General features: G+C 52.0%; 1 protein-coding gene and 1 long non-coding RNA gene across 18 annotated transcripts in view; both read right to left on the bottom strand.

Moving 5' to 3' along the window:
• Positions 1–17,457, bottom strand: part of LOC131402210 (uncharacterized) — a 131,785-nt gene that overhangs the window by 39,053 nt on the left and 75,275 nt on the right. The gene's annotated exons all lie outside the window — the stretch shown is intronic.
• Positions 1,134–17,457, bottom strand: part of LOC131402221 (uncharacterized) — a 36,674-nt gene continuing 20,350 nt past the window's right edge. For both annotated transcript variants that reach the window (XR_009218427.1, XR_009218426.1), the window contains exons 2-3: positions 4,679–4,763; positions 1,134–2,507 (exon numbers count right to left, since the gene is read on the bottom strand). This is a non-coding gene — a long non-coding RNA (uncharacterized LOC131402221). The remainder of the gene's footprint in view (positions 2,508–4,678; positions 4,764–17,457) is intronic.

Genomic DNA, 17,457 nt, shown 5'->3' with positions numbered 1-17,457 from the left:
TCAGGGAATATCAACTGTACACGAAGAAGCTGAGCACTTCCCTCCAGGAGCCAGAACAACACCACAATAAAACCAACATCAGCAGAATGAAGTGAGGATTCACAAGACAAGAACAACAATGTAGACCTGAGCAATGGAGTCAAGGGCTGACTGTCTGGAAAGACCTGTACCAGTGAGAAACCTTGCGCAATCTGACCAAAAGGAACAGACAAAGGCACCAAACTGTACCATCAGGTACAAGAAACTACAGAAACAGCTTTAACGTGATAGGAGAACATAGGGGATAACTCTGACCAGGACATCAGCGGTCCTCAACTGGAGCTGTCCTTCCCCCGGGATGCATCTGGAAACACGCAGGATGGGTTTTGTTTCTTGCTTTGTGTTTTCTTAATGGTTGTTGCCCTGGGGGTCCGGGAGGTCCTGAACAGCCTGTCATATAGAGCCGTTTCCCTCCTGAAGTGTTACTGACATCTGGGAAGACAAGCACTGATCCAGATTAAATGAACAATGTGGTAGGGAAATGTTCTCCATGGGTGTATAACAGGCAAAAGATGGTACCCTCAATACATAAGGAATATCGAGAAACCAATGTTTACAAGGACTAAACTGTAAAAGAGCAGGAAAATCAGAAATGTAGCCAATAAACACACCAACAATATTCCAACCTATTTGTACAGGTAGAGAAATATGTATGTAAAGCACAGGAAATAGTCTAGGAGATTACACACCAAATTTTACTACCAACAAGGAATAAAAGTTGGGAGGTACGTGAGAAATAGGAGTTTTTACCACTTGTTAGCTTGTATATTTCTGGAGTGTTTTAATTTTTACAAAAGAGAATGTATTCTACTCAAAAAGATGTTTCAAATTTTAAAGAAATTATTAAAATGTTCAAAATGACTTCAGTTCAAGGATATTCATTAAAACATGAAGGGAAAGAACCCCCCCATGACTTTAAGAGTCTCCTGTAACTATTCTAATAGTTACTATGTCGATTTTATTTCACATTTAGATCCTAACTCATTGGAATTTACATTTGTTTGAGGGATGCAACAGAACCTGATTTTCTCCTGTTCAAGTGGAAAACCAACCATCCAGGAACCATTCATTTCGTAGGTCTGGCTTTCCCAGCAGACCTGCAATGCCTCCTTCCCCACCTGCTAAACCCTGACAACTACCACTGCCTCTCGAGCGCCCTAAAGCGAGCGGAGTGAGCTCTGCAACCTGGGCTCCCTGTCTACGAGGGGCGGCTACCAGCAGAGCCTTCTCCCAAGACAGCAGCAGGCATGCTGCACACAGAAGTGCTCAGGGGCCGTCTGCTGCGGAGCAGGAAACCCCTCATGATGAGCAGGCAGTGGGGGAGCCCCGAGCCCCGGGACTGACCTCGGCGGGGGGCACCAGGCTGCTAAGGCAGGGAGCCCCCTCCCTTCAGCTCGTCCAGCTCCTCCTGCAGCTTGTGCACCTGGCTGTCGGCGGCTGCCCCTCTTCAGCTGGCCGTTCTTCTCCACCTGCTCCCGCAGGCGGCACCCGTGCTCCTGTTCCCCCGGGAGCAGAAGCAATAGGAGTGCAGCAGTCGAGGAGATCTTGGGCCCCCAGTGCTGACAGGATGACCCCGCTGAGGGACGGAGGGCTGGTGTCGCTGTTCTCGCCCCGCACAGCTTCTGCGGCTGGCTTCAGGGTGACATCCGTCGGAGGGTGGAGGGGCTCTGGGAGGGTTTCTGAGGCATCATTGTGAATGATGAACTTGGGGGCTCTGGGCCAAGCTCTCATCAGGCCCCAGGCTGGTCCCGCTGCAGCTGGGCTCCACATCCTTCTTCAGCCTCTTTTGGTCAACAGCCTCTCAAGGGACAGATGGCCTCTCTTGAGTGTGCTCTGAGAAGAAACTGTAAGAAGGAAGCCAGCCAATAAATCTGCACGCCCCGATCCTGAGGGATAAAGTCACCCACGGAAATGCCACTCTTACCCAGCAGGCCCTGGCTGGGAAGAGGGGGTCTCATCGCCAGCATCTACAGCAGACTTGTTTGCATCTCCTTGGCTGCCTAATGCTGTGGAGGCCACACTGTCTCCTGGAGTTCCTTCCAGAGACTGCGCCCAATCCTGACTGGCAGCTCCCTGGGCGGCACTGGGTGCGTGTTCACCCTGCAGAGCGGGTTACTTCCACTTGCGGGACCACGGCTGGGCCCTCAGCTTTTCCCTCAAGGCCCACAATGAACCTGCAGCTCCTTTCGCATCTGCTTCACGCGCATGTTCCTCAGGCCCCCGGTGGCCTTCCTGATGTCTTTTCTCCTGGGGTGGCTGTGGCCTTCAGCCCCCCCCCCGTCTCAGTCAGGTGGAAGATAGAGGGCGTGGCCATGGCTTGAGCACATAGTACTGATCCTCCAGCCTTTCCTAGAGCTGTTTTTGGTGAAATATTCACTACAGACGAAAGAATGCTTAGTGGGGTCCAGTCACCCCTGTGAACAGCTTTTAACCACTGGACCAGACGTTTTGAGCCCATTATGTGGAGCCTGCAAGGATAAATGAAAAAGTAATTAGAAAGAAAGAATTAAATGTTTCCCCCTAAAATAATCAGCAATAAAAGCAAAACAAGTGTGTTTGGGAACACCCACACCTGTAGCCACTTTGCCCATTTAAACCTTTAGTCAAGATTTAAGGAACACCTGCTTGCAACTTATTACTGGAATAGAAACATGAAAGACCCACTGTCTAACTTAAGGAGGTGACCGTCTGTAGGGCAGAGAAGGAAGGAAGGTGAGGACCTCCTCCCAGGCTGTGGTAAGTGCCCTGTAGGGACACAGACGTTCTGGCAGATAACACAGGATGGCATCAAGACAACAGGAAAGGCTTCAAAAAGCCTCAGAAATAGTTCTTAGAAGCTCATGGCTGCCCAATCCTCCTGCTGTCCCTAGGATGCAAGACTTTGGGTGCTAAAATGGGGAGGGTTGGTCCCCCTATTTCAAAGCCAGGCCAGGTGTTGGCCAGCAGAGCCTCCCAGGCACCCAGCAGGGCGCCTGGCCCCAGCTCTGCTCAAGCAGCTGAGGATGCGAGACCACCGCCAAGGGGAGGTCAGCCCCAAGAGCTGTGGATCAGTATTACTCCTGTCCTCCCACTACCAGGAGGAAAGCTGCTTCCTGTACAAATCAACCAGCCCCTGCAAGGTACTGACCAAGACACTTCATAATCTCTTCTCCTCATTAAGGTAAAATCTCTATTTAGACCAAACTGTGCACGTCGGGGGTTGGGGGGGTCTGTCCCGAGGGCTTTCTGTTCCACTTGAGGTCATCTAACCCCCCTGAGGCCACTGTGGACCAGACCAGGTGGATACTAGGTCCTCAGGGAGTTCCAAGCAACATGACTTTCTAACCTTTCTCAATGCTTTGTGACTAGTTACCAAAGGACTCCTACCTCATTTGCCCCCAGACCACATTAGACCATGACACATGCCAAGAGCCACCTTCTCTGCAGGGCTTTGCCTCATTCTCAAAACAGTTACAAAACTTTTGGGACACAGGCTCTGAAGGAAACCGTCAAGAAAGCATGGTGGCTGACCTCTGAAACAAGCTCATGTTACTAGTTCTTTGGATAGATTGTAACAACTTCCGAATTAGAACAAACCACTGTAAACCTTCAACAAGACTACAGACAACAAGTGGCATTCAGGTCTTTCAAAATTCAATAACAACCTGCAACATGAAACAAAATGATCTGCCAGGAGGTTTTCAAAGTAGAATGTCTTCAGCGCACTGTTCTGGGACCTCCAGTGTGGAGTCCGCAGGAAAGGACTCATTGAACTAGCTGAATTCCAGAAGCCCTCATGAAGGGAGCCAGGCCAGGGGGAAAGCAAACACCTCACCCTGCTGTAGGAGCCCAAGGACGATGTGTAGAGAGGAGCCCCTTCACCGAGTCCCCGAGGTAAGCCTCCCGGTGAGGAGTGGGCCGTGCCCTCCTCCACCCAGGATGCTGTCAGATGCAGAATCCAAGTCCACATGGTCAGCCTCCCTATGAGGAGTGGACCGTGCCCTGCTCCCCCAGGATGCTGTCAGATGCCCAGTCTGCAGGGTCAGCCTCCCCGTGAGGAGTGGGCCTCGCCCTGCTCCACCCAGGATGCTGTCAGATGCAGAGTCCCAAGCGTAAGTCTCCCCTTGAGGAGTGGGCTGAACACTGCTCCTCCCAGGATGCTGTCTGAGTCCAAGTCCACAGGGTCAGCCTTCCCATGAGGAGTGGGCCTTGACCTGCTCTGCCCAGGATGCTGTCAGACACCTCTCCAGCACTCACCTCCACCTGCAGAGCCACCTTTCCCTGCACTGCCAGGAACCTTCTAGCCACAGAGCATCTGGGAGGTGTATCCATCCAGCAGGTACAAGCTGCATTTGCTCAGCCACATTCCTGATTGCAGAGATCAAGGCAGGCTCCTTGCCATCAAAAGAGCAGAAAAGTCACAGCAAATCCAAGAAGATAGTGACCTAAGGAAGAGCGTTTCCAGACTATCCTGTTACTTGACATTGTTGGCCCTAGCCCAAATCAGTGGAGAGCAGGGTGGCTGCAGGTTAGGGGTGAGAGGGTGGTGGAGGCCATAAGGTGGGTGCTGGTGGCTGTGGGGTGGGCATGGTGGCCCGAGGTGCCCCGAGCAGAGACGGTGGCGCAGACCACAGCTACACAGCACACAGCGCTGACTCACCTGCTGGACAGGCCCCGAGCACAAAGTGCTGCCCACCTCGGGCTGGACCTCATGGGGGGCTGACTGGGCAGTGGCGACCAGTTACCTGTGGAAGGAGACGGTGGTTTCTCCTCGTTGCCTGGCCAATGGGAGCAGATCGTGGCCGCACAGCGAACACCATCTCAGGCCTCAGGCTGTTGCACCGCCAGGCTCCGTCCCCCTCCTCACCACCTCTGAGTGGGACCACCACGAGGGTAGAGCTCTGGGCAACACTCTATGGGATGTGGAACTGGTCCCCGTGGCCTACAGGACAGCAAGATGGCAGCACTTACTCCAGCCACCCCCAGTGCACAGTTCTGATCGTTCTTGAGCTTCTGTTAGTGTTTCTTTATATAAAAACAAGCCATTGCGGATGCATGCTTTTCTTTGCATGTTTGTCCTTGTAATGAGCAGTCAGACTCCGCACTTTTTGATGTGTGCTGACAGCTTACGCCTCTCCTCTCCCTCTTCCCCTCATGTCCACACCTGGACAAGCTGAAGAGCAAGTCCAGAGTCTCCTTTCTCTGGCATTGGCTTCGGATCCAACCACACAAGCCCCTGTATGGGTGCAGAACTCTCGCCCTGGTCTCACCCCTGGCAAAGATTTCTTGCTTTGACCAAACTTTAGTCAGGATCCTGAACCTTTTCCTAGGTTTGTGTGTGCACTTCCTTGTAAAATCCAGTTTTAGTAAGAACCTTGCTAAGTCAGTTTAAGCAGAACCCACACCCGTAGATCTGATCACCCTCGAGATCTGCTTGGGCTCCTCCACGTCCCCCACCATCCCTCAGGTGGTGTCTGATAACTCTGGCCTGGTTTCGGTAATAATCTTGTTAGGTCAGGTTAGCTAGAAACCCCAACATTTGTTTTTTCTCTTAGTAATTTTCCATCTCCTGACCCCCACAATGCTGCCTGGCCGTGAATGCTCACTTGCCCATGCTGTATTGAAAGTCGAGCCCAATCTCATTTCTCCCCAGCTGTGAATCCCATCACAGTGGTCTCTACTTATTGCAGTGGTTCTGAATAAAATATGCCTTACCATTTTTGACAAGTGTCATTGAATATTTTTTCTTTAAAACCTCCAACCACGATAAAAACCCAGGCCTGGCTTCTTTCCTTGCTCCCTCAAGCCATTTCAGAGCTGCTTGTGATTTTGACCCTGCTCTCCTCAGAGACGTCTATTATGTGAGTCATAAGACTTTTGCTAACTTCTGTGTGTGTGGAGGGGGACACACACCAGCATCAGTCTCTCCATGGCAACCATAGCACTTACCAGTGAGCAGTCATATTTTGAAAGGAATCTCTTTCTCTGGGCGGTAGGTCTCAACAATGAGTTCAAAATATTCAGTGAACGATGTACTAAACAGATGTGCTGTCATCCAGGCTTTGTTGTTCCATTTGAGCATTGACTCTAAGTTAAAGTCACCGGATGCATTACCCCTAACAAGAGAGCGAGACTGTACAAAGGCCTGGGGGGGGGGGTGGATTGGAGGGGGAGGGGAGAGAACAGGATCAGTTAGAGGAACCAGAGGTCAGAGTGTGAGACAGGAGTTGGAGAAGAGGCCAGAGCAGTCGGTAACAGCACAGCAGCCAGGTCAAGGCCCTATGCACCATGTCTGGGAGTCAGGATCTTCTAATTGCAGTCAGTGTGGGAGCCCCATTTCTGCTTGGATCTCTGGGGGACAAGAAGGCAGTGTCTTACCAAGTCTGTCTGTCCACAGCTCCCAGACCCTGGCCAGGGAGCACGAAGCACTGATGCAGAAGTACCTGCACCTGCTGCAGATCGTGGAGAGGAGAAGACAGTGGCCAAGCAGCTACGGCAGCAGATCGAGAATGGGGAGATCAATATCAAGCGGCTGAAGGCAGAGGTGACTGCTGACGAGGGGTGCAGAGGAGGCTGGCTGGGGTGCCCAGGGCACAGGCCCAACACCTCACACTCCAGGCTTCAGCAGGATCGGGGGGGCACATGACCGGCAGCGGGGACCAGCTTCCAGCCACAACTAAGCCAGTCTCCAAAAGTAAATTTAGTGATGCTGGCAGAGTGGGAAGGGCCTTAGTCAGATCTGAGTTCAGATCTGCCACTTGACAGTTGCAACTTGGAGTGCGCCCCCCCATCCTCTATGCGTCCATTCCTTCATCTATAAAACAGCCTTTTTATACTTGCCTGACAAGGGTGTGAGGATTGAGTGAGGTTATTTATGGGCGAGTTTTTATTTACTCTGCTGATGACCACATTGAGTAAGCATCCCCACATTATCAGCTGAAGAGTCCGGGGACACAGAGTCCCTGGTAAGTCATCATAGTGTGGGCTCTTGGCTCAGTTCCAAGCAGTCGTTCTCTCTGCCTGTCATAAGAGCACCTACAGGGGCTCACCGGCTCCAGGCTCATCGGTCTGGAGGCCATGCTGTTGCTAAGTTAAGCCATCTAGAACTTCACTACTCAAAATGTGGTCCATGAAGCAAGAGCATGTTAGAAATGTAGAATCTCAGGCCCTGCCCAGACCTCCGGAATCAGAATCTGCACTTTCACAACAGCCCAGTCGATTGCCATTTACATTAAAGCTTGGGAGGCGCTGGCTCTCTGTCCCTTAGACGCCCCTCACCAGCTGTCTACCCCAGCGCCGAATGATCTGATTGCCTCTCCCCCCTCATCTCACCATGCTCACCAGATGCTCAGAGCCATTTGACCACGTCACACGAGGACCGTGGACTCTGAGCTGAGGACGGGAAAATGGAAACATAGATTCTAACGAGGGTCAGATGTATGATTTGTAGGACCTGAGGCAAGGGAAAAATGCAAGGCCTTGGGTGGAGTCGGGGAAGTCGACCTCCCCTTCTCACAGCCCACCAACCCACCCATGGCAGACAGGCGCCCCCCCCAGTTTCAACCTCCAACCTCCTCTAACCTCTGTGCCATGATACACTTGGTACCTTGATGAGGGGTGGGCAAGATGTCCCTGCTGAGTCACCCACCTAGTGCCCAGGCATTGTCCCTCACCCTGCCCTGAGACACCATCGGGATTGCACTGCACCCACTCTTACTGCACCTACACCGAGGCTCCTGAAGAGGGTTGAGGGTGACTCACGGAGGGATGTGAGTTTTCCTTGCTGACTAGACCCATTTGCTCCCAGAGAGAGGGTAGAGGAGGTCATGGGTTCTGGGGGTGCCAACGTGTGTTGAGCAAGCAGCTGAGAGACCATCCCAGTGAGGCAGCAGGAGGCAGGAACACATGGGGGCTGAGGCTCCAAGCCCCTGGGGAGTGCTCCATTGTTCCATCAGATGTTACTCATGAAAACAAATAAAAGAGAAATGGTTAAGAACTACAAGGTTACAACTGCGGAACTTGAAGCCCCAAGCACGGGGCCCTCTGAGCATAGGACCCCATCACATGACTTTGAAGCCAGCTCTGCCTGGAATGTTCAAAGATCTGAAGTTGCCAATTCCACCTTATGGTGCCGCTGCCAAGCTCTGAACTGAAGGTCACGTCAGCTCGGAACTTGAGGTTGAACAAAAGGTTCAGATTCCACACACCTCCTCTACCCTGCACCAGGCACTGTCAGACATGCTTCCTTAGTCAGTCCCCATAGCTGTAATCATAGGATTGAACGAGGAAGGGGGCTAAGAGAACTCAAGTCACCTGCCCAAGCTCACACAGCTGGGAGGTGGCACAGCCAGGACTAGAACCCACGTCTCCTTGTCTACTTGCTAGTCTTGCCACTCTACTCATAGCCTCTTCCCATGTCGCTCCTGGGATGGGGGCTTGTCCCGAGTCTAAACCATCTGGTTCATTCTGAGATCTAGCCTAGCCCTACACATATCCCTGAAACCAAGCTGAGTCGTTTTTAGGGACCAGGGAATAGGTCTAGGGACCAGCACCAGGTTAGTGGCTTCATGATCGAGAGTGTCGGGTGTCATTCATTCACTCACTCACTCATTCACTAACTGCCTAAGATCAGCTGACCACTGCCTCATCCTCTCCCCCAGACTCCTCTTCCCCCATCACTTGGGGATCCAGCCAGTGCTCCCTGGTCATGAGCTGTGCACCTCTTTGCCTTTGCACATGCTGGGGCTTCTGTTTGGAGTGCCCCTGCCACCCCCACGCTTCCCTGCCTGGTGGGATCCTACCAAGCTCGAATGCCTCCTCCTGGGGACTCTCATCCCAGAATGTTCTCCTTGCCCCCTGCTCCCACGGCTTTCCCACCCTCAGCATGCCATGTCAGAGCCAGGTCCTTGGGTGTCTGTCCCCAACCCGGCCTGGTGAGACCTCCTTGAAAGCAGTGGTGTCCTTTATCACTCTGTCCCTTCTGCCTCACACATAGTAGGTACTCTGTAAGGGCTTGATGAATGAATGGGCATCAGGCTCTGTGGCAGGCAGTAAAGAGATGTAAGATTCTACCCTTAAGGTCTGATTGGGGTAGAGTGTGATTGGTGCCATAATAGAGTTTGTGGTGTGAACCCAGCTAGAAAATGAGTCATTTTATGGCCAAAGAAGGTGTGGGTTCATGTCGCATATGGCCTTGAAATGTTTCAGGGGTTGGTAGGCCAGAGAAGGGGTGGGTGCAAAAGGCAGGGCCCTCTCTGGTGCTGGGGAGCACAAAACTGGTCAGTTTTGAGTGAAAATGTGTGTGTGTGTGTGTGTGTGTGTGTTTGTCAGTGTGGCAGCAGAGGCCTGTTTGGTGGGAATTTGGAGCAACGTTTTCAACTGAGTGCATTACTCTCCAGGGCAAAGGATTTCTTTAAGAAGACTGAAAGATCACCTTGGTAAAGCCTTCTGGCTGTAGTCTCTCTCTCTCTCTCACTGTCTCTCACTGTCTCTCACTCTCACTCACACACACACATCCACATCCTGCAGGGCAGAGGGCACCTGTGTGCTCTGGAGGGGCTTTAGGAAGGTGAAACAGAGCCCATTTCCCAGGAAGTAGGCCATCAGGTAGGCAGGAGGCACTGAGAAGCCAAGTAAGTGATGAGTGACGCCCGTGACAAAGATAGAGGGTCTTAGAAAGTCAGAGCTGGGAGGGATCTGAGAACTCAGAGGTCCACAGAAGAGGGAGGACTTATCCAAGGTCACTCCAAGGTCACTTCCAGTGTTAGAATCCAGGCTTAAACTTGGGTCTCCTGGCTGCAGATCCTTGGCCTGTGCCTGCCCCACAACTTATTCCTTCCTTGATGGGGAGACGAGCCAGATAAAAGGTGCATGTTCGGGAACCACTGTGTCACCTGGATGGCCTCAAGCTCTCATGGTCCACCTGATAGCCAGAAAAACTCCTCAAGCCCCATCCCACTTATTCCTGAGGATTTTCAGGGTCTTCCATTTTCATGGCCACGTCTGGCTTCCAATTCTGCTCTCCTGGCTTCTTGTATCACTTCTCACAGTGGCTGTCTTCACTCAGTCTTGACTGCTCCTTACCCCCGTATGGGCACTCCTTGTGTCCATCAGGTGGAGCTAGATTCTGCAGCAATTACAAACAGCCCCCAAGTCTCAGTGGCTTAAAACAACAAAGATTGCTTTTTCTCTCACTCTGTGTGTCCATTGTGGGTTCCGCTCCACAACATTCTCACTCAGAGTCAGGGTCACAGGCTGATGGGTCTCCCACAATCAGGAAATTCACCAGTCCCATGGCAGGGGAAGCAATGTGGCAAATGGTGCCTGACAGCACTGCTCACATTTCATTGGACAAAGTGAGTCACTTGAACACACTCAACTTCAGGGGCTTGGGAAGTACAGTCTTGCCCTGTCCCAGGAGGACAACCAGAGTATCCAGGAAAGACCTAATGACACCCAACTGGCTCCTCTTTCAGTCCCCAAGCCCCTGACACCAGCCAAGTATAGACCAGACTTTCTGAAAGGCTTAGATACAGTAGAAGGGGTTTGCAGTACTGAAACAGAAAATGGCTTAAAGGTGAATAGAAGACATCCTTGCCCTCCTGTCACTCAGCCTTTCCTGCTACACGGATTTCTTGCTGACCTCCTCTCCTCACACTGGCCTCTCTCCACATGCTTCCAACACCATTTTGTTGGTGGTGGGGGTGTTCATAATCTCTTTATCTGCCAAGACCCTCGCCCCCGTCCAGTGATGTGTTGGAGCTGGCTTATACCAATTTGCAAGTTTGTTGTGAAATTTTCAAGACTCTTGCAAGCTTGTTATTCGCCCTTTGGTAGCTTAAAATGGGCCAAGGTTGGAATGTTTACACCGTGGAAATCAGCCAGTGCTACCAGTCAGAGTTTTTTTTTCAGAGAGCTGGTCATTAATCCTTTACCAATATACCCTTGTATACACTTTCTTCAGAACCAGCTAAATACTTTGCTGGGTCCAGTGCAAAATGAAAATGCAAGGCTCTTAAGAATTTCAAGGCAACAACAACAGAGCCTGAAACCAGGCATTAGGCCCTTCTAAGCGGGCTGTGGACAGGTCACACATCAAGGACATTGACCCTGTCTCTACTCCATGTATACTCTCCATCCCTGGAGCCCCCACCCACAGCCATGTCTCCCTAGAGGTAACGGGAGAGCATACCCAAACAAAAGTCTGCACAAAATTTATTAAGCAAAACTATCCAGCTCTGCTTAGTCTCTTCTTTTCCATCTAAACAGCCCTCTTGGGCCTTATCTTTTGTAACCAAAAAGCTCCAAGGACCATCTAAAACAAAGGGAGCATCCTCCTCTGAGAAGAATCCTCCGCTCCTCTAGAATCTTCAGTTTGGCACCATTTCATTGTTTTAATAGCTATTTTTCTCCCATTTATGATTGGAAGTAAGTTGGGATGGCTCAGGCAGCTCTAAAGGGCAGGGTAGGAGTTTAGAGATGGTGGTGATATTTTCCTGACTTGGTAGCACTCAGAATCCTGCAAGCCTGACTCTGCAAGAAACTGCAGAGATCTTTAGTTCAGGGTGTAAGGTAAAACTGTAGCCATGGAATCAGGTTTGCAAACCAACTTTGACATGGAGAGGGCCGCCTTGACCCCTCCCCAGTCAGCCCCTCTGCAGGGCCCACTCTGTGCCTTGAGTCCTGTTTCCCATGTTCCTCCTGCCATCCCCAACCCTGCTGTCCTGCACTCAACACCCTGTCGTACTCTGCATATTTGTTCACACCATCCCCTCTGCTCCAATTCCTTCCATTCTATAACACACTTGCTGGGCTCCTTTTTTTCTTTGTGAGGAAGATAAGCCCTGAGCTAAAATCCATGCCAATCCTCCTCTTTTTGCTGAGGAAGACTGGCCCTGGGTTAACATCTGTGCCCATGTTCCTCCACTTTTATATGGGATGACACCACAACATGGCCTGACATGAGGTGCATCGGTGCAGGCCCGGGATCCGAACCCAGGCCGCCAGCAGCGGAGCTCGTGCACTTAACTGCTACACCACGGGGCCAGCGCAGTTGGGCTCCTATTTGTCCTGCAAAACCTCTGGGTAGCACTTGTGGCTTCCATGGTGAGACCCTCCCACTGCAGGAGGTGTGCACCTTGTTGGAGTATAAGTTACCTCTGTGGGTATCTGACCCTCTTCTTAGGCTGGAAGCTCCTCCAGGGAAGGGATCTGACTTATCCACCTCTGGCTGTGTCTCACCCATGCCCAGCATGGTGCCCACCACAGAGACTCCATCAGGACATGCTGACAGGATTGGCACAAAGGGAGGCAGAGATGGACATCTCTTAGGCTTGGAAGAGGCCAGAGGGAATGGAGAATGAAGGAGAGAGAACTGAGTTGTGTGGCAGATGTTGGAAAAGCAAGAAGTGCAGAGATCTTTAGCAAAACTTTGCTAACAAAAGAGAGAAAACCCAGGACTAATTCTTCCACCAATGACTGCACTGACTAAATGCATTCTGGATTAAAGACACTGTCTCCAGAGAGGGGACTGGGGTGTGGCAGGAGCCGATGAGCAGTGCTGCTAAGGAGTGTGACAAATGAGGGTTTGCCTCTGATGGGCCAAGAAGGTCAGACTGTGGGGTGGAAAGTGGGCAGGGCTCAGCTGAGACACCAGGCATTGACCCAGTTGGGCAGACAGAGCTGGACTCTAGCTGGCGAGTTGGGGTGTAAGCCAAATTCCAAACTCTCCATGGACATCGTTGACAAGGGTCAGCTGAGCAGGCCCTGATGTCAGCCAAGCAAACCCAGATCCAAAGCAAATGCATCCCCAGAAGGGACCTGCAGGATAAGGGAAAGGAGGCCTCTGCGATCTCAGTGGGGCTGGGGCTCCTGCCACCATCCTGACACTGGTTTGTAGCAGGGTTGGGCCATGGTCCAAGGCTTCTGCAGGGTCCCCAGGCTCACAGCTTTCCAGAGCTTTGCCAACCTGGCCCAATCCTTAAATCAGATTCCCAGACTGCCAGTGTTGCCTATGCAGGGAGCAGAGTGCCTGACCTGACGGCATCTGGTTTTTGCTCTTGTCCCTGGGGAGTAGATGTCTTGTAGACGTATCTGAGAAGAGCGCCATCAGTTTTACATACAGACTAGTCTTACACACACACACACACACACACACACACACACATCCCTCCAGCCTAAAGAGAAAAGGGTACCACGTGCAGATACCAGAACTGGCAAAGACAGCAGACTGGCATGAGGGTGATGACATCAGGACAGTAAGGGTGCTGACTGGGCATTCACGTGTCTCTGAGCTCTCCACGAGCCTGTGTGTGAGTCCCTTAGCTCTTTAGAGTTCAGATCCAAGAACAGCCATTTTTTCATGTGCCAAGGGTCTCAGAGAATCGAAAAAATAGAAAAGCCTGCATCAGCAATGCATATTTCTCCATTAGATATTTTCAGCCGCTCTTCAAGCACAGTCCGGGGCAGTTTTAGTAACCCAGAAGTGGAGAGAGGGTAACTGTCCCATTTTGCTTTCAAAGTGCTCCATTCACTCAATTGTCAGAGCCCATTCATCCTGCGGTTCAGCAAGTGGCCTTGAGGGGACAAAGCCACGTGCCCTGAAAAGGGAGCAGAGCTGGCTCTGTGGCGTGTTTGTGATTTCCTGAGCTACTATCTTTGGACGTCTGCCACACAGCTCAGGGATGTCTCCACCCATTTAGCACCTTCCACTCCTGCTCTTGTTGTACTGAGGGAGTGAGACCCCAGGGTGGGGGTTTGCCCTCAGGCAACACACTGCTGGGAGAGGGGACAGCCTCCTGTGACACATCCCCGAGGAGGACAACACCAGGGGCCTCCAACAGCCAAAGTGCTGGATCATCACAGAGGAGGGAGCAGAGAGCACACGTGGACAATGGGACCAGGGAGGGGCATCTGATGTGGCAGAGAAAGACAGAGACCACGGCAGGGAGATGAGGACAGGCTCCTAGGCTGGGGCTGCCCTGACTCCCGGGGGGGTTCACACTTTCTCTCTGGGCCTGTTTTCCTGTCCACAAATGGGGTGTATGACAGAGTCCCTATGGCATCCCCTATGTCGTTCAGCTCAAACCCCAGACACACTGGAGAAGTTCCCAGTTCTCCAGGGTGGTAGGAGATGGGGTTTATGAGCAGAGGCAGAGGAGGAACAGTTGGAAGGGGAGGGGGCTGCAGGAAGTAGCAGAAGTCTCTCTGGCATCCTTACAGCTCACCCTGGAGAGGAGACTCAGGCTGTGTTCTGGAGCTGGCTGGCTGGGGAGCATGGGTGGAGAGGAGGATGCTGGGAGGGGAGCCACAGCAAATGTGGCTGCCAGGGGTGCTCAGAGGGCCATTACTCAGCCTGGTGCTAAGCTGCTAGTGAGAAGGCATGTTTCCCAGTGCTCTTTAGGTGGTGACAGGGCACTTGCATGGGAGAATCTGGGTGTTTTTGCTTTTCTGTTTTCCCTCAAAATGGGGTTGTGGAGAGCTAGCATTTACTGAGCACCTTCTCTGCATCAGGCCCTCAAATTGTCCCATTACTTGCAGGGGTGACCTCATTTCACCTTCAGATTTTCCAGGAAAGACCTGAAGTTAAGAGATGTTAGGCATCTTGCTGGAGGTCACACAGCTGAGAAGCAGCATAAGGCGGATTTGAGCCTGCTCTGAGTGGGTCTCAAGCCTTAGCTCTTTTCACACCATCAGTGGCATTTCCTCTGAATTCTCTAGAGCCCTGAGTTCCTCTAAGATCCTTTAGGGTCACCCCAGCAGGTGGGCACTGAGGGTGCCAGGAAGGCTGGCAGCGAGAGCAGCTCCCATCCTCTGCCGGCTTTTGGGGAGTGTGACCCATGTTTAGAAAAGCCTGTGTTTGGTGTAGAGCTCTGCTGTCACCATCTTGAAATTTTGTCATTTTTTAAAGAAGGGATCCTGCATATTTGCTCTGCACTGGGCCCCACAAGTTACATAGTCTATCCCGCTGATGAGGTTTTCACATAAGGTGTCACTTGAGAAAGGTGTTTGCTGCTAGAGTCCCACGGACGGTGGCAGCCCCTGCCCTCTCCCTGGGCCCCTCAGCTCTGCTGGGACTTGGGGGCAGAGGCCCTTTGAGGGGCAGGAACTCCATGGCCGGAGCTTATACTGTGCTTCCTCTGTCAGTGAGGCCATTGTGTGTTTGCACCACATCTTTACCAAGGCCCAAAGACCTGCATCTCCAGCTGGCCCACTGGGGCCTGGGTGAGCAGCCAGCCCTGGCAGAGGTCCCCAGCCACCACCTGAGAAGTCCCTCTCCAAGGCCCACTCCTCCAGGCTGGCGGCACTTCCATCCTCCCCGACTGTAACAGTAGCCCCTTAAAAACTCACATAATCCCTCAGAGGGAGCAGAAGAGGAAAGACAAGTTGGCAAAAGCTGTTTTTCTAGGAAGAAGAGATATTTTTAGTTTCTTATCTATTTTCCCTTTTAAAAATAATATATATGAACACATTTGAGAAAATTTGACTATCTAGAAAAGCAGAAAATGTTAAAAGCTATATCAACCATAGTTCTCCTTCTCAAAGATAACCACTGTAAACACATTGATGTGTTTTCCTCAAACTTTTCTACACACAGATCTTGGGATCCCCCCCCCCCATTTGATTTACATAATGTCACACATATGAATATTGAATTTGAATATTAATGTGTTTTTTTTTAACTTAAGATTAGCACATGCTTTTTGATGGTTGTATGATGCTCCAGTACCTGTGAGCATGCCCTCATCCATGTAGCCATCTCCCATCATTGGCTCTTACAGTTGTCGCAACTACTAGAAACACTCATCTCTGCATCTGAAATGTTCATATGAGAGAGCGTCTCCTTGGGACAGGTTTCCAAAAGTAGAATGACAAAGAAAAGGTAGAAGCACGGTCAAGGCTCCCACTCCATCCACCCTGCGTCACTGCTCTCTGAGCTGGCTGCACCGTCCTGATGGCCCCGAGGGCTGCACAGCAGGACCCCTGCATCGCGCCTCTCCCACACTGAGTGTGACCCTTTTATTGTTCACTTTCCTAAGTCAGAGAGCCCCGCTTTTCCCCAAGGTCACAATGAGAAGACTACCTAGAAGGAAAAGGTCTGCACTTCCTGTAGTTGCGTCATTGAAGGTGCTGTCTCTTGGGTAGTGTAAGAGCTCCCACTTAAGAGTTTATCGCAAAGGAAGCACGTTTTTCTTTTTTAATGGAGTTTATAAGCAGAGGTTTCAGTGGGTTCATCCCTGCCAATCAAGTATTGAAGGGCAGGTTTGGGGAGATTGGCTGGGCTTTCAGGGGCTGGAAGGCAGGGTATTGTGTATCCAGGAGGTTGGGACAGAGCAGGCCAGCAACAGACCCACCTTGCTGAACCTGGGGAGGCATGGAAGGACAGGGACACACAGATAAAGGGACAGAGAGCTGAGGGGACATGACCCGGGAGGGCATGTCATGTGCGGAGAAGCCCTGGAATGGGGGACTCAAGAGAGCTGGTTCCAGGCCAGCTACTGATTCACCTTATGACCACGGATGGGTCACTTCTGTCACTGGTGGGGCACTCTGGGAGGCCTCTTGGGGGAGCCAGGGCTGAGGGGGATGTGGAGCTGCAATTCAGTTACCACAGAGGCCTCAGCTGAACCCCCAAAACTCCGGAGCTGGGTGGCCCTTCAGACCCTTCAGGCAGTGGGGCACACCACAGCACCCACAACAGCCCTCTCCGACCTTCCAATACACAGGTGTCAGAGTAGACGGAGCCCCATCTCTATAAAGATCTGTGACTCTGATGTGGTCCCAATGCCTGGGGCCACCTATCTGGCCCTGGATAGGGCAGTGGTGTCAGAGTCATCCCCAAAGGCAAGGGTGTCTCTGGGTGGGAGGTCTGAGCCTAGCCTTGACCTCCGTGGGTAGGGCTGGGTGACCGAGGGTTTGTGGGGCATCTCACCGAGCAGACCTGTTGGCCATCCTGCTGCCCGTGTTCAATTTCTATCAGGAGCTAGTATCCAGCCAGCAGTACAGCCTGCAGACCCTGGCCAACTGCAAGCAGAACAGTGACTGACAAGCTGCTGAAGCACTATGAGGCCAAACTGACTGCAAGGAGAGAGTTTTGGAGACCTTCCTTACTGACCCCATGTTCCAGCTGGCATTTAGCCCTGTCCTTGAGGGCAAATGCATGGGGAGCCCACTGGGGGCCATGACAGTGAGGGCCACATCTGGGAGGAAGCCACACCTGGGGGCACCAGGGGGCCATGGCCGGGAGAGCCCAAGCCCTAACAGGCCCCAGCTCTGGGCTGCCTGGAGAATGGGGTTAGAGCCAGTCCCTGACCTAGTGGACCACAGGCCTGTCCAGCTCCACAGAGCAGGCAGTGTGGGAAGGCGAGGGGGAGCTCCTGGTCCTGAGCCCACCTCCAGGCCCTTCCTCTTGCTGGCTTAGAGCCTCAAGCTCTGGGCTCT

Source organism: Diceros bicornis, assembly GCF_020826845.1.
Source record: "Diceros bicornis minor isolate mBicDic1 chromosome 32 unlocalized genomic scaffold, mDicBic1.mat.cur SUPER_32_unloc_2, whole genome shotgun sequence".
Lineage (NCBI taxonomy): Eukaryota > Metazoa > Chordata > Mammalia > Perissodactyla > Rhinocerotidae > Diceros > Diceros bicornis.
This window is presented reverse-complemented; position numbering and strand designations above follow the sequence as displayed.